Source organism: Nyctereutes procyonoides, unplaced genomic scaffold (genome assembly GCF_905146905.1).
Source record: "Nyctereutes procyonoides isolate TBG_1078 unplaced genomic scaffold, NYPRO_anot_genome, whole genome shotgun sequence".
Taxonomy (NCBI): Eukaryota; Metazoa; Chordata; class Mammalia; order Carnivora; family Canidae; genus Nyctereutes; species Nyctereutes procyonoides.
In genome coordinates, this window is record NW_026575121.1 from 25,875,255 (window position 1) to 25,891,797 (window position 16,543).

The 16,543-nt window shown below is 33.7% G+C and overlaps 1 protein-coding gene across 1 annotated transcript in view; it reads right to left on the bottom strand.

Annotated features, from left to right (window-relative positions):
* DACH1 (dachshund family transcription factor 1) overlaps window positions 1-16,543 on the bottom strand; it is a 425,270-nt gene that overhangs the window by 290,415 nt on the left and 118,312 nt on the right.

Genomic DNA, 16,543 nt, shown 5'->3' on the forward strand with positions numbered 1-16,543 from the left:
TTTAAAAAACTAGTAAGAATTTAAGAAAAAAGTAATTACATTTAATCAAATATCATAATGAGGGCTTATAGAATGAAAAATCAGATGAGGGTTACCTGGGAGGTTCAGTCAGTTAAGCATCTGCCTTTGGCTCAGGTCATGATCCCTGGGTCCTAGGATCAAGTCCCTTATCGGGTTCTCTGATCAGTGGGAGCCTGCTTCTCCTCTCCTCCCCACTTATTATCTCTGTCGCTATCTCTGTCCTTCTCTCAAATAAATAAAATCTTTAAAAATTAATTAAAAAGAAAAATCAGATGAACATAAAACCTCATGATAGCAGGAAAACAAGTGGAATATGGTTTGGTACATTTGAGAGGGTTAGAGAACAGAAAGGAATTAAAAGCATTTTAACACACTCAAACTGCATTTCTAATTTTTCTAGGAAAGATTAAGTGAATATTATGCTTACATTTTCTTCAATAGTTAACCTAGACATATACATAGAAGAGATAATTGTAATAGGATGAGATCAGTGACAGTATGTTTTCTTAATAGATCTGATGTATAGGAGTACATTCATTCATTCAATACTGAACTTTTATAGTATGTAATGCATTACATCATATGTGTTCAGCTCTGCAGTACACAAGCTGAATGAGACATGGATCCTGCTTTCTTAGAGTAAGTAAAATTTAAAACATGTTTATGGATAACTATAACACTATTACGATGTGATAAATGACATTTTTAAAAGTTGATGAGAAAAGGCTGTGGGAGTTCAGAAGAGGGAACTAGGGGCTGTGAGAAGTCCTCAGACTATTCTTGAAGGAGGTGGCATTTGAGAGAGCTCTGGAACAGAGGAGGGATGTGCAAATGAAGAACAGAGCAGGGGCAGGACTGGGTTGGGCAGAGAAGTTTCATTTCTGGTATAGAGACAGACACCAAAGGTATAAAAGATTAGTGAACATATCACTTAAACTGAAGTAAGAGATAAATTTAGCAGTAGTTTGAAAAAAATTCATAGTCTTAAAAACACAAGAAATTTATCTTTAACTTTATAACCAATCAGTAATTGTTGAAAGATTTTTTTTTAGGGGGAAGGGGTTCATTTCTTTTGCCATTGTTGGTTTGTTTCCAAACAAAAATGAGAGAGTTGTGGGCAAGGATATCATTTAAAAGGTTCATTTTTTCCCGAAATCTATGATGTTCCAAACTTTGTCATCAATATTAGACAGAAGACAATAGGAAGGGTAAAGTTGGGAGAATATGAACTGGAAAGGTAGAAAGGTTATAACCAACAATGCAGAATAGTTTATGAAATACACAGGTCAAGTGAAAGACCCAAGCTGAAGGCTGACATTTAACCGACTGAGCCACCCAGCTATCTCCAAATTTAGCAGTCTGATAAAAGAACTATAAACAGTTTCTTAGTGAAAAATCCATATTTATAATATTAGTTGAGGAATAAAATTGAGGGAAAGGGAATCAGAATGATAGGATGGACAGCAATATGATGAAAATTTAAGAAGAATGCTGCTAAAAGCTGGAGAAAGAAAACACACACACACACCACACACACACACACACACACGCAAAAAACAGATATATTAAGAGGATAAGAACTGAGGCAATCTGGCAATTAGAAGGTTGCTGCTTACTTTCAGGGGAAGTTGAGAAATTTCAGTAGATTTTTGTGGAAGCCAACATACAAGAGGTTGTGGAGGATGTCAGGGATGGAAGACAATGAAAAGAAAAGATGAAATCATCATGGCTTGAGGCATTAATAGTATTTAAGGGAGATGAACTCATGTCTAGAACAACACTGTCCAAAAGAAATATAATGCAAGTCCTACATGAAATTTTACATTTTTCAGTAACCATCTTAAAAAACTTGAAGTTAAATTAATAACATATTTTACATAACTCAATATGCCCATGATATTATCTTTCAACATATAATTCATATGAAAATTATTGAGATATTTTACATTCTTTCTTCCTATTATCTTTTCTAAATCTGGCTTGTACTGTACATTTCCAGCATACTTGAATTTGGGCTACTGATGTTGCAATTGCTCAGGAGCTGCAGATGGGTAACGGCCACTCTGCTGGGTCTAGAAGAAGAGAGCTAGATGCCAGGAATAGCTTGTGAAGTTGTCACTGACTGCTAAGTTTGGTTAGCTGGCGAATAAGAACTATTATGTGTGTATTTATTTTCTCTCTCTTCTTTGTCATAAATACAAAAGACAAAAAACAATAAGAGGGTGTTTGTATTGGGGATCACAGGATACTGTTCAAAATTCCCTTTGTAAGTAAGCAAGATTATTTGAAATGGGAACTTAAACTAAGATACTTTGAAGCTAATCACATGAGCTTTTAAAGATACAGTACAAAAGTTAAAAGTAGGAAACACTTCCAGGATTCCTGAAGTAAAAGACACATTATAAACAGAGGACTAAAATTGGTTTGAGAATTTCAAAACCATTCCTCATGAAATCATAATTATATCAACTTGTACAAATAAAAGGTCAAGAACTTTCTAAATAATTGCATCCAGACATTGTCTCATTAACTAGAATCCCACACGCAAAAGTAATTCAACATCTATTGGATTTATCCTTTGCTCCCTCTATTTTCTCAAGACTAATGAAGACAGCCAAATCACACATCTGGCATATCTTCTTCAAGCCATTTTTACTACTACAATAAATAAGATGAATTCCAAATACCACACTTTTTACCAATCAAAAGAGAATTCATGTTAAAACAGAACAAAACTACATTATTTTAAGAATGTTTTCCTTTTATAACTATTTTGCTTTATAAAGTAGGTCTATTATTTTCATTAGCATTTAAAACTAAGCAGTAGTATAGCATGTTGAATGAAAAACTAGACAACTCAGACTGTAGATATTTTTTAATTTAAAAAAATCACATTGAAAGAAACTTCAGTCTACTTAAAAAATCTTTCAGTAAAATCCTGATTTATTTATATTCACATGAGTGTGGTTGAAAGAAAAACTGTGCATATGCCAGGACAATTCAAATTGGTGAACCAACTGTCAGAGTTAGATGACACAGATATAAGATAGCACCAACAGTAAAGCTTGATGAAATATAATTGTATATTTAATATCTCCTAGCAGTCACTTGTCAGTACATAATAATTTCAAAGTGAAAAATTCATTTTTCACGCTGAAAAACATAAAATAAAACATTGATTTGAATATCCTATTCAATATTTTCAAAACCATTTAAAACTGAAAGCAGTTGCTACCCACCTTTTATACTTAAATGAAGGACATATTTCATAAGACTAAAGATGACATGAAATAGCCCACATTAGCACAATGGTAATATATTCTCAAGATAAAATGTTAGTGGGGATTAGTTTTCTTACAAAAAGTTAATACTATTATAACTCGGAGGAGAAATGGAATATATATACCTCCTTTCTTAATGCTAATGCTGTTTTTATCATTTCATTGTCTTGGAGAGTTGACTTGCTATATATATAATATTCCCAGCTAAACTCAAACAGGTTCCTTGAAATGACTATGGCATACTTGATACACTCTTCCACTATACACATTCAATAACTGATTTTTGTTTAGATTACTGGCAGGAGGAAAAAAAAGCAAAATGCCCACAAGGAAGTGCTATATCAAGTGATGCTAAGGACAGATTTACACAAAAACATTGGTCAAACATTTTGTTGAACTCATCTAGGGATAGGCTTCAATACTCATGTCTATCATCATTGGGGGGATGTTTTAAAATCAAAAAAATAAACCATTGTATTAGGAAAAAAACCCACAATTTGTTTACTTCATTTAACATTGTATGTTCATTTTCTTGTTGTATCTTCAACTGTAACAAAATTTCTTCAAAATGCCTGATAAAATTAGTGTTGCATCTGAAAATATGAGATTATTTTGTTTGCTGAATTTGAAATGATTTAATTCAGTTAACATACTTAAATCTATAAAAAATAAAAGTATGAAATAGATATAAAGGATAAAGACATAAAAATTAATAATTATCCTTCCCAAATTCCTTGGGTAAATTAATGTTTCTTCCTTATTTTTAGGCTATTTTGGCACATAAGGAAAAAATTAGCCATTCAGCCAAAGAATGAAATAGGAAATAATCTCATCTTCTAGAAACAACACCTATATATATAATCACTTAACACACACACACAAGGATAATATAGCCTAATGAATCCATTGGAAAACTAAGTTTTACTGATAATCTATGGGAATTCAACTACCAAAAAAAATTAGCCTTTTCCTCAGTTAAGCTTCCTAGTATCAGTGGTGACTATTAGCCTTTTATTTTTCCTTCTCATCTCACCAAATAGCATAATAATGTTGAAAGTGTAACACGCAAAGTGTGCTAATCGCTATCAAGCAAAGATTTAATTTATTTAACATGAGATATTCTCAAAATGTATTCATCATTTCAAAATTGAAACTATACTTATCATATGTACTCTATTGTGAAAAAATAAAAAGAAGAAAAATGCAAACAAATATTTTATTTTTAGTTCTCTTAGGCAAACAGAGCTGATAACAAAAAACAAAACTATGTTTTACTATCAGTAAAGGTGCTTATTTCCACTCTGTGTCCAGAATCACAGGCTCTTCCACATGTCACCTTGGTTTGAATATCTCAATATAATTACCATGTTCATTTTGTACTTTTTTTTCTAACAAGGTAGAATTGTTGCAATCTTTCTTTTTACTCAAAGGATTTTCCAAAGGTCAGTATGCAGAGGGATCAGTATATAAAACCCTTAAATAAGCAAAATTTGCCTTTGCTTTTTTCTCTTATTTTTATTTAATACCTCCTCTCTAAAGATATTATAATACTTTTTACTCCAGGTGTTATCTCTCCAAAGACATTTATGGAGCTTATAGAAAAGTTCTTCCCCTGAAGTCACACAACTATGAAAACCAAAACACTGACTTCTTGATTGGTTGACTCCTTAAATGAGATAACCATTATTGAGGCCCTAGTATTTGCACCGTGGTATGCTTGACAAAGTAGAATGAGTTTTTAGTTGCATGGGGAACAAGACATACGTATACATAAAACAGAAGTCAAACAAGAGTACACAGTACACTTAACTCAGTGCCAAAATTGACAAATTTAGTGTCATGTGATTATAAAAAGGACATTTCACTAAAAAGAAAAGTAATCAGGGAATGTCCTTATGGACCCCAAAACATAAGAGGCTCCAGATTTGCGAAACAGACTGTAGAGAAAAGCCAAGGCAGGATGCACCAATAGAGTTAAAACATGGAGATGGAAATTATAACGGTATATTTGAGAAAGAGAGTAAATTGCCTGGCCTACCTCAAGTCAAGAGTCGTTGTTAAGATTATTATAAGCAAGGAACCAGATACTTTGCTATAGGTTTGACTTTTTGTACTATACTTCCAAGAGCTCTATGATGTTGATATGCCATTTCTTGCAGATAAGCATATAAAGGAAACTATAAGTTTCTTGCCCAACTCTTCTGACATGGTAAATGGTACAGCCCAGGAATAAACCTCATTTGGAAGATATTCTATGCCAGGTAAGAGATATGGGACTTAGTTCCTTACACAATTTACATTTCCTAAATATCTTTAAACAGTTTTTATGACTCTGTAAAGTCAATAAGATTGATACGGGTATTTGATTTTTTTAAAAATCCTTATTTTCTAATATAGTCATGCTAGCAAAAAAGAAAATTTTATTTAAATTTTATTTATTTAATTTAAATTTATTTTAAAATTTTATTTAAATTTTATTTCAATTTAAATTTTAAACTTTATTTAAAATAAAGTTTTGGGTCTCCTTCAAATAAAATGGGTCAATCCTTGTACAGTTATATTTGTTACAGTGTGATCTCAGCTTCTCCTAATTATATCAGGAGTCAGCTCGTTTACAGAAAGATTTATCAAGCTGATAGAAGCTTCAAATCTTGGAAACTAAAAGAGAAAATATAACAAAGGAATCACATGCCATTTTTTCATATTTCTCACTTCCAAAGCTCAGCAGCACAGGGACAGATAAGGCGTGAATGGGAAAATTTTACTATCCTGACATCTGGTGAAAATGTCACTTTACTGAAAGTATTGCACTTACTAAATTTTTGTTGTGATGATAGATTCCCTCCTAAGTGGTAGAAAAGCAGCACTAAAAGATGGAACTATTTGACAATTTGGAAATGATAATCGTTGCATAAACTGCCACATTATATATTTTATTTAGCAATGAAGTTTAAAAACTTGCAAAAAATGAATTATAGTATCCTAAACAAGGCACTGAAAATTCTCACCATCTCCTGCATCAATTATCTCATGCTTGATATACTGTAAAATAGACACAAATTAGAAAGTATCCAAGGAGGTGATATCTGAAAGCTCTGACTGAGAAAACATAAAGGAAGGGGTGATATCATGCCGGGAAGGCAGGAGAGCCAGAAGACACAAGTTATCTCTTCAAATGTCTAGATGATCATGATGCTGATAGGAGATTAGTGTGGCCCTTCTAAATAGGAACAAGGAACAAATAGACCTTTCCAATTTACTCAAGAAAGAAGAAACTCCTACAACTAATGTGACTGAACAATAAAAATATGCTCTTAAGAATACTTTAACCACAGATTTAACAACTGCCTTTTGAAGAGTACTGTACATGGGTGTTGGCTAGGATTTAAATTTAAGTAAACTTTATGAAAACTAGAAGACAAATTTTATGTGATTTTATGAGAACACACACACAAAAGGGGCTTCTATCACTATTTCAAATGAATAAAGCAGCACACATTAAAAGGGTATGTAAACTCAAACAAACCCCGCAATTTTTCTTTGAGGTTCTACCATTTTTGTCTTGGTGTCGACCAATCATATGAGTAATCCAACAAGGTTTGGTTTAAAAAACATACTAGATTAGAAGCAGGGTCTTCATTTTATTTATTCAATTTCTTTTGGCAAATCAACATCTCTGAATCTCCTTTTTTATATATAAAGTGGCAAAAATATCATCTATATTACAGATTGAGCTGAATATCAAATTAAATCTCATTTAAACAATTTTGTTGTGAACGATATGGCACTGAATGTTATGAAAGCTTGTTTTCATTAGCTTTTTTTTTTCAAAATAAGTCTCTGTCTAGTATTTCTTCCCACAAATCTCTTATTTAAGAATTCATCTGTCCCACTTTAGTTTACCTCTTCTTTTCTCTTCAAGTTCTACTATGTAATAGCCTCACAAATGCCTATGAAAAATGAATGTTTTGTAGTAGTGGCATCTCCAAAAGATAATTATCATACAAACTTCAGTATGCATGTCAGAAGATTTGACCTCACAGTATCAAAGGGAAGAAAAGCAATAATTTCTTGCTACTTGGTGAATATGCAAATTGGATTATACTATCATAACATATAAATCCTAATGGATGTCTAAATCGCAATGGCATGGCACAGAAGGCTAGATGAAACATAGCTTCATAGATTTCAAGTTTCCACCAACAAATCTGTTTCATCCAAATGTGTCATCCAGATTAAGAAATAATTCAGTGTGAATCTTCCTGGAGAACCAATCAGAGAGCAAGCATAAGATCATAAAACAACCTCATATAATTGTGCAATTCTGTTCCCAAAAGACAATGTTACAAAGGGAGTGGAGCTTTAAAATTCACCAACCTGAGTGCAGCCACATTGAAAACTGCCATTAGGTAAACAAAACAAAGTGCCCACTCCCTAGAAAACTGGAGGGCTCTCTAGTGCAGGGAAAATGGGGAGGTTGCCATGTTCCTCCACCACATCTCAAAACATGAGTCATCCATTCTTATTAACAACTAAGACAATATCTTAAAAATAATTGTTATAAATTATTGTTATAGCTAATAAATAGCATCAGAGATAAGGAAGATCCTTCCAAAATGTTCATTGATAAAGAAGAAATTCATACATAGGGATGGAAAAGAATGGAGATATTAAATTCTTCTTTTTATAATAGCTGAGAAAGCTGAAGCTTAAAGGAGTAAAAAACTCAACCAATTTTTGGGCGCCATCTGATCACTGATGAAGGGAGCTCACTTCACTGCTATCATTCTTTAGAAACACAACACTAAAAAAGGCATGATAATTATAATACAATGAAATCTACTGCAAATATCCCCAGGCCAACCCAGTATCACCTTACACTAAAGACCTGTTTGGAACTCTCTTACACCTCTGTAGCACCAGCAACCCACTCCATGCTGTGCCAAACTTTAGCACCTCAGATAAAATAAATGGTAAAAGAAACCCATGGTATCTGTGGATTAGCTCTGTTACCTGATCAAGTCTTTAAGTGGTTAGTGCCAAACTTGATTGGTTGCTCATAGAAGTTTACAAACATTTCTAGGTTCTTTCACAAGATTAGTAAGACTCCTCTAATGGTCTCACTAACTACAAACTTAAGCAATGTCAACTTAGAGTCAATTTACTTATTTAAATATATTTTAAGATATACCATAAATACAGTTTGGTAAATAATCCCCCCCAAAAGATTCAGCTTGGTGACATACACATTTCTTTAGGAACATATATGCATTGATGAAGTTACATATGCAAACTGTAAACAACTATTTTGGTAGTTATCTATTTATATATTTGTATATATGAATAGCTGTGATACAAAATATCTATTTTATACAAAATGAACAATAACTAGCTTTTATAAGAAAGTATTACTTACGGTACAAAATATAGCAATGAGTGTTAAAACTAAATTATGCAATTTAGTCAGCACACTCTGTAGAATTTAATACATAAGAATTATTAAAATCAAGCTCCCTGACAAAAAAAAAGTGCTTATGCCCAAGCTGGCCCACATGGAGGGATACCCTTGGGCATTCTAGGACTTTCTTAAGGAAATGTTTGGTTTAGATAAATTCAGGAGCTATATTTACCTAGAGAATATTTCTCTTGGGATCATGGGAAGAAGCAGAGAAATCTGAGTTCTGCCTTCCAACCCTCATTTCCCTAGGGATTCTAATTGAATTACATCCTAATGGGCCTTTATATAATACTGTAGCAATCTTGGAGCCAAGAGGCCATAAGTATTTCAGGTAAGAATCTCAAGACCACCCTGGACAGCTCTCACATTCCTGAGGTGTCAGAAAGGGCTTGTCCAGTATATGTATGATCTTGCCAAGTAAACAAACCAGCTATTCTGAGGAGAGGTGAAAACTAATATAAAGATCTTTTGGAGACAGCCTAGTGACTTTCAACTGTAAAAAAAAATTTAAGTAAATTTAGGATACCTTTGCCATCCAAAGTAAACTTCAAATTTATCTCTAACTGGCCAGCTTTACACATGCATTGCTACAGATTAGCCTGAGTAAATCATATTCCGTAATGGGATCTCAAAAAAAAAAAAAAAAAGGCAGAAAACAATGTTGAGGTGGAAACAAAGTATGCACTGAAGCATGAGAAAAGTGTCATTGCTTAGCAAAGAGTGGTAAGAGACATAAGGCAAAAAAAAGTAGACTGGAGGACAATTTTGATGAAGTTCATTAGGCCAAATGATAGCAGCCTAAGGGTTTTAGTAGTGAAATGGCACTTGAAGATCATTTTATAGGTGAAAAAGGACAAGCACAACTCCTTAGTTTTTAAACATGAAAATCTATTTAGGAAAAGTTAGTAGGACAGGCTGTCTACTCCATTAAAATGATATTCTGGTGCTTGCTTTCCCTGCCATATCCACTATGTCCTTTACCATTGGCATCAACCTGGGAACCCCACTGAATGAATAAAAATCATCAGATTTTCTCCATCTACTGCTACAGCATCTCTCACTCCCAAATCCTTGATGTCTCTGCCCTGTGTGAACTAATCAGAAATATGCTTCCTGGATTTTCAAAGAGCAGTGACTTTATAGTAGCTCAGATAATAATGCAAACCCCTCAAAAACACACAGGACATTTTCTTGACTAATGTATAAATTCTTTATAGCATCTTTAAATTTTGCTAATTAGTCTCTATTTTACCTGAAACGTGAAAATTACACAGATAAACCAGAATATCTAATTATTTAAAATATTTTCTATTTTTTTCTGCTCCCATCCAAAATCTGAACACCTACATGCTGTGAAAAAGACCGAGATTTTAAGTTGTCTAAACATGTGCAATGACTAATTTCTACTTAATGTCTAACCTCAGAACACTTTTTAGACTTTATTTGGGAATTTGTTGAGAAAAGGTTGAAAACATCAGATAAAGGCTAGGTGAATACACCAAATGAATGATAGGACATTCTGCAAATGCCAGCACTTACCACAGAACCTAACACAGAGTAAGCTCTCAATCAATATAAACTATTATTATTATTAACATTTTGAAAAATTTTCCTCATGTGTCATTCTTTCACATGAGAGCATTCCAAGAATGCCTTTTAAATGCACACTTAAGGAATTTAAGGATTTAAAACAAGAGGCAACAATGAAATGTAAATATTGTTGAAAGGCACAACATGTGGGAAACTGTTAGTCATCTATATCATTCTCTGAACTCAACTAGGGGCCAAGGTTTCATAAACATTATCTCTAAGCCTCACAAAAACTCAACATCACAGTCATTATAGTCCCCCTTTTAAAAACAAACACCATGAGGATGAGCAGTAAGAGGCAAGTAAGTGGAGAGTTGAGGATTTAGAGACTACATGGGTTTCCAAGCACCTTCTTTCCATAGGGATCCACACGTAGAAAGGGCCCAGCATTTGGTTTAATGGTCTGCTGCTGCCATCTTGAAATAATTAATAATCTTTGACTGCAGGTTCCCATATTTTGATTTTGCACTGAGACTGGCAAATTATGTCACTGGTCCTGTCCTTCCACTTTACCACATTGTTTTCCTAAATTGAAATACAGTCAGACAATTTTCTGAGCAAAGGAAGATAATTCACAGAAAGCAAGGGGTAGAGAAATGATGAAAGAAAGTGTTGGAAACAGTCGACTTGAAGACAAAGATAAAGACCTTCCCCTACCTCAAGTTTTATGCTTTCAAACAGCTATTTACAGAATCACCATCTATGTGTGAGGAACTCCATTGGCACCAATACCATATAGAATTCATGAATTATGTCATAATCCCTCTCACTCTTGCTCTTCCTGATGCTCTTCCTCAGCTTGCAATACTCTGCTCCTTTCTCTCCTTCTTATTGTCCACTCATTCTTAGAGTCTACATTCGGTCATCTGCCCCAGGAAACTTTCCCTGATTTAGCAGGGCTTCCTGGGATACCCTGTCTCCGCATGCCAATAGCAATCATTTCCACCATCACATGATAATTATTTCTTTTTGATTGTCTTTCTAATCCTTGGGTTGAGGCACTGTACCTTACATTGCTGCAATGCCACACTTGTGTTTGTTTAATAATAAATGCGTGCATAAATGAATGCATGAAAGAAGGATTGATGATTCAAACAAAAAATATGGAAAAAGTTGGCATTTCAAGGAAATGGACCACTTAAGAGCACTTGAATGTACTATTTTATTTAATGTGTCTTAACTGGAATTCATTATAAAAATAATTGTTTAATTTTGCTATAAAATAAAAAAAATGCTAAAGTAGGAAATAAAAGCGCTGTTTAATTTAATTGTTCTCACTATTATTGGTATGGCTTTTTCATATTTTTAGTAATGAGCAAAAATGTAAATTGACCTTAAAACCAAGAATAAAAGAAATATCCCAAATAAATGTTGTTTGATATTTCTACACTATTTACTTTTAAGAATTCAATCATTACATTAAGAAAACAGCAATATGTAGTTTACATAATTAGCTCTTGTAATAATTAGGGGAAGGGGTGGGAGTCATCAATGAAACGCACACATTGCTGTCCAAGTTAAACCAGAAATTCCTAATGACTAACATTAATTGAAAAAAGACGGCTCAAAAAAAAAATCTATGTGAAACATTAAACAAAGTTATCTGATGTTTATGTTTTTCTCCTTTAATAATTAATGGAATGTAAATAGTCAGGGGAGGCCACAGTTTTGCATTGTAACTAACCACCATTATAAATGGCAGTCAGATGTTTACATAATACCCAGAACCCTTCTGTATGGAAGGAGGTTACAAATCTGCCCCTTTCCCCTGTTCAAAGTCAAAAATAATGGTGCCCGGTCCCCAGAGCATTCACTGCAAGAACTGTTTGCATATTCAGTTATTGTTTCTGCTGCGTCAGTCATCTGTTGAAGTTCACTCTAATGTGGCTCTGATCAATTCTGCCAGCTGTGCTTAAGTGCTGTTTACTATAATAACATCACACCGCATTCTTATTTGGCAACAACAGCTATGACAGCACCTAAATGCATTGAGAAGCCAAGATTTTTATCATGTACACAGATCAAATTGAAACTGTTTACAGAGGACAGTGATGTTCTATTTCTGTCCATTCCAGTGAATACCAATAGTCTAATAATGGCTTTGCCAAAAGCATTACTATCCTGCCCTTTCTAATAAGTGAAGAGCTTGTTGATCTAAATCCTCGATAGGATATAAAAATTATTTTAGGATTGTACACTTTATAATCTTGACCTTATAATCTTAACCATGTTGGTTCACTCTAAATAAATAAACCTTGCCTTAGCATGTCCTAATATAAGGTGTAGTATGTGTAAATTATCCGAAAATAATTTGCTCTCCAAAATAGGTAGCAGCCAAAGGAGTACATGTGAAAGTTAAAAGGCAAATGCAAATACAATCTTATAACAGCAGATTAGGTCAACGAAATATTAAATTGAAGGCTTTGTCACCTGTTACAGTCATACATTTCATCTCATACCAAGTAACAAGGGAAACAGCCAAATAAGTCAGTCAGATGAAAATTGGTATTTTTACACAAAACTTCACAGTCATCATGATCAACATTTGTTACTGTTTTGCTACTTTATATTTCAAGACTTTATAAGTGAATTCTACATCTATGTAACATCAAGTTTAGTGTTGTTTATTGTGAAATTTAAAATCTCATTGTTGTTTCTGTGATCCTTCCACCATTTCCTTTATAATAAGTATGATATAAATAAAAATACTGGATGGGGAAAGAACAGACAAAGTCACTGAAATGCCATCCTCTTAGAGGTTTTAGTCTTCCTAAAGCATAGCCAATATGTGGACACTTTTAAGAATAGCATAGAAAACATATGGATAACTCCTAATATAAATTCATGTCATAGCTCATAAAGGCTCTGAAGGCTCCTTCTGAGCTATTATAGTGCATGCTGTGAATGTGTATTAACGCTAGTGCACAATCATATGTTAAATACATAATATATTCGCATATTTAGTTCTATTCAAATGCCAATTTTAAAATACACTTTTTCTGAAATCTCGGTTTCTAGTAGCCATAATTTTTACATTAGCGTCTATCAAAATAGTCACCTACTTTGACATTATCCAACTTTTTAAATTATATGTAAACTCCTACAAACTAGGAAACTATCTTTTTCTTTTCTTGCTCACTTAGCTACAGCTGAGTGAGAATTTTAGGAGCTTACCTTTCTAAAGACGATCAACTCTTCATACATTTTATATTAACAGTCTTTAGTAGATAATAATTATTTCTCCAAACAAAATCTTTCATTCCTGCTTTTGTAGAAAACATGACATTCTTTTACAATCATCACGTTGCCAGCAAGAATCCAAAACAAAAATAATTCATTCAAACTGCTTAATCTAGTCATTGAAGATTGACAGTATCTTTTTATATTTTTGAAAGCTCTTTTAACATTAACTGATATTTTAGTGTGGGAAGAAACTAAAAGCTTTCTACATATAAAAGTTCATCTTCTACTTCCTCACCACCATCAGATAAAAGCAAAGGGGGCTTGAAGCCACACTCAGATACACTGGTCCCATAGGAACGAGCCCAGGGCATCAGGGACACACAGCAAGTGTGAGCAGCGACTAGAAGAGTCATGTTATACCAGGAAGACAAGCTAAAGAACAGTTATATGGGACCTATTAATACCACTATGCATGGGATAATAGGAAGGCCTTCTTGTTACTAAAGATGAAGCTAGCCTGGCTCGAAAAATAAGCAAACCACTGCAAATATTGTAGTGACTGTCCTGTGAATGGATTGCCACACCAAATGACAGAACTCTCTCAATTCCACTTTCCAATAACTCCAAGGCACTCGGGATGTGACAGCATGATGAATACCACAACAGACAGCTCCAATATGGTACCATTTTACCAGATCAATATCTCACTGCAATATAAGAAGAAAGGAGCTGATATTAGTCTACACAGTGTATTACAGATGAGGTACATTTCTTCTTACTGCACTCATGCTGAACCAAAGCAATAATTCATAGATCCCTTAAAAGGTTCCTGCACCACCACATGCAAAAAAAAGGCTAATCTTTATTTTAACATCTGCTGGAAGACGTAATAGCTTAAAGCAATAAGTATGCAAGTTTTTGAAAACGTCTCTCTTTATCATTTTATCTAGGTGTAGGTATAACAAAGTATATCCAAAATCTGAAACAACACAAACATTCATGGATTGCTGACATTGTTCTATCATCAGTATAAAGAAAATTGTACTCAATATTTTACCTTAATCCCTCTGCAAGTAGAAGCTTTAGAACTTTCCACATTTGGAGTGTGTGAAATATAATCAATTCTCAATTATCTGTGATGGTTTATTCTTTTTCAGATTATTCTGTATTTCGTTTTTAAAACCAAAATCACTGTGATCAGCTACTCACACTTAGCAAGACCCACAGAATAGCAAGCTGCTAAGAGCTCTTACCTACTCTACAAGAAATATTAGTTGCTATGTATATAGAGATCATACAAAAGCAATACAACTATTCTAATGCCGTAGTCAAACTATAAATGAGTAAATGTTTTATTGTTTTAAAATATTCTAACTTGTTCAACACAGGTACAAGGAGAAGACAGAATAACATAACATGATGAATCGGAAGCCACCTAATTCTTATTTAATTTGACTCATGATTATCTTCTTTAATCCACTCTCTTCATTATCTACCAGAGTGTTTTTTTTCCTCGTTTTCTCTTTTTTTTTTCATATCCTGTTTCAGTAAAATAAATATTTACTTCCTCAAACAAAGTTCTATTAAATTGAAACTGTTCTATTAATGCTTTATAGGGAAATTTCACAGCCAGCTCACCTGAGTCGTACTTCCTTTCCAATCATGCCCATTTCCGTTCTGGCAACACTCATTGATCCTAATATAGAGATTCTCAATCAACTTCTCTGAAAATCTGAGACTGGATTCCCAGCTCCTGCCCAACTGCAAGTAACAGTTTACCCCCACTTCTCTCCTTCACTGCCACCCACTGAAGTATCTGCACAATGCTAGGTGAAGTCTTGGTGACATGGTTGTTAATACTTCACAAAGGGATGACTACTCCCAGTATTCTTTACTGTTGCCAACCTGAACCACGAAGTAGGTCAGCACTAATATTTTTGTTTTACAGATAAGGAAAATGAGGTTTTGGAGGTTAAGTGTCTTAGTCCATTGACCCAACAGCTGTCAGAATTTAGTAACCATTCTCTGGGCCAGTGCTTTCCAGCCCAGATTTTGTAATACCCTGGGGTGTCTCACATTTCCTAAATCATTTCATGAAATTTCTCAAATAATATTCAATTAAAGGCAAATATAGGCCAAATTATATATTTTAGACATAACCAGGAGAAATGGCACAAATATATAGTGCATCACAACTTGGCAAAGCATGTAAAAGTCCACCCTCTGGTAGTCCTCTGCATTGCTGGCAAGTTTCATAAACAAGATAAAAACAGAAAGGTATAATAATAAGACAAGCATGTAACCAATCATTAAATATCATTTTGCCCTTTGCAAACATCACATTTAATAAAATTCTACTTTTATCCAGTTGAAAGGTAAAAATACAAGGAAATGATAATCATAAAATACTAGATCTCTTAATCTTCTCTTTGAAAATTAGCAAGAAAAAATGATTAACTTTGTCGATGAGTTTTGTTTTATCATCTTCAGGGTAATTATACACACTGAGATGTTGCCTAGACACGCTTGACTTGGCTAATATTGAGAAAGGGTGTTCAACAGAGTTACCACTAATATCTCCCCAGCTCATGTCACTTATTTCCTTAAAGCAGACACCAATCAACTATGGCATAACAAGATAGATTTGTTTATTTTATGGACATTTATTAATATACCACACATGAGCTGAGGAAATAGATATTTTAAACACTAAGACTTTTATGTAGCTAGATGCTTAAACATGGATCCTCATCCTAATAACAATGCCAACTAGTCAAAGAGTATTAAAATAGCTATTTCATAGGAAATGTATTCCTCAAGTTTAAATTGCTACATGAATAGGTAAACCAAATGGGTATTAATTTTACTACTCTGACCAAGGCTAGCAATGAATCTTAACTCTCTTCTTTCTGCAGTGGAAGAAACTGAGGCCCAGAAGTATGAATCATATGCCCAAGGTCCCAATGTTAGTGGCCAAGTTGGGAAGATCTCTAAGTTAGGTCCAACTTGT